Below are 1,793 nucleotides of genomic sequence, written 5' to 3'. Positions count from 1 at the left end.
TCACTCACACTCCTGAGCACACCACCATACTCACAGTCCTGAGCACACCACCATACTCACAGTCCTGAGCACACCACCATACTCACAGTCCTGAGCACACCACCATACTCACAGTCCTGAGCACACCACCATACTCACAGTCCTGAGCACACCACCATACTCACTCACAGTCCTGAGCACACCACCGTACTCACAGTCCTGAGCACACCACCGTACTCACAGTCCTGAGCACACCACCATACTCACTCACAGTCCTGAGCACACCACCGTACTCACAGTCCTGAGCACACCACCATACTCACAGTCCTGAGCACACCACCGTACTCACAGTCCTGAGCACACCACCATACTCACAGTCCTGAGCACACCACCGTACTCACAGTCCTGAGCACACCACCATACTCACTCACACTCCTGAGCACACCACCATACTCACTCACAGTCCTGAGCACACCACCGTACTCACAGTCCTGAGCACACCACCGTACTCACAGTCCTGAGCACACCACCGTACTCACTCACAGTCCTGAGCACACCACCGTACTCACAGTCCTGAGCACACCACCATACTCACAGTCCTGAGCACACCACCATACTCACAGTCCTGAGCACACCACCATACTCACAGTCCTGAGCACACCACCGTACTCACAGTCCTGAGCACACCACCATACTCACTCACACTCCTGAGCACACCACCATACTCACTCACAGTCCTGAGCACACCACCATACTCACTCACAGTCCTGAGCACACCACCGGACTCACAGTCCTGAGCACACCACCGTACTCACAGTCCTGAGCACACCACCGTACTCACAGTCCTGAGCACACCACCATACTCACTCACAGTCCTGAGCACACCATTGTACTCACTCACAGTCCTGAGCACACCACCATACTCACTCACAGTCCTGAGCACACCACCATACTCACAGTCCTGAGCACACCACCATACTCACTCACAGTCCTGAGCACACCACCATACTCACAGTCCTGAGCACACCACTGTACTCACAGTCCTGAGCACACCACCATACTCACAGTCCTGAGCACACCACCATACTCACTCACAGTCCTGAGCACAACACCATACTCACTCACAGTCCTGAGCACACCACCATACTCACAGTCCTGAGCACACCACCATACTCACAGTCCTGAGCACACCACCATACTCACTCACAGTCCTGAGCACACCACCATACTCACAGTCCTGAGCACACCACCATACTCACAGTCCTGAGCACACCACCATACTCACTCACAGTCCTGAGCACACCACCATACTCACTCACAGTCCTGAGCACACCACCATACACACTCACAGTCCTGAGCACACCACCAGACTCACTCACAGTCCTGAGCACACCATTGTACTCACTCACAGTCCTGAGCACACCACCGTACTCACAGTCCTGAGCACACCACCATACTCACAGTCCTGAGCACACCACCATACTCACTCACAGTCCTGAGCACACCACCATACTCACAGTCCTGAGCACACCACCGTACTCACAGTCCTGAGCACACCACCATACTCACAGTCCTGAGCACACCACCATACTCACTCACAGTCCTGAGCACAACACCATACTCACTCACAGTCCTGAGCACACCACCATACTCACAGTCCTGAGCACACCACCATACTCACTCACAGTCCTGAGCACACCACCATACTCACAGTCCTGAGCACACCACCATACTCACAGTCCTGAGCACACCACCATACTCACTCACAGTCCTGAGCACACCACCATACTCACTCACAGTCCTGAGCACACCAC

Source organism: Saccopteryx leptura, chromosome 11 (assembly GCF_036850995.1).
Source record: "Saccopteryx leptura isolate mSacLep1 chromosome 11, mSacLep1_pri_phased_curated, whole genome shotgun sequence".
Classification (NCBI taxonomy): domain Eukaryota; kingdom Metazoa; phylum Chordata; class Mammalia; order Chiroptera; family Emballonuridae; genus Saccopteryx; species Saccopteryx leptura.
Note: the sequence above shows the minus strand (reverse complement) of the source record.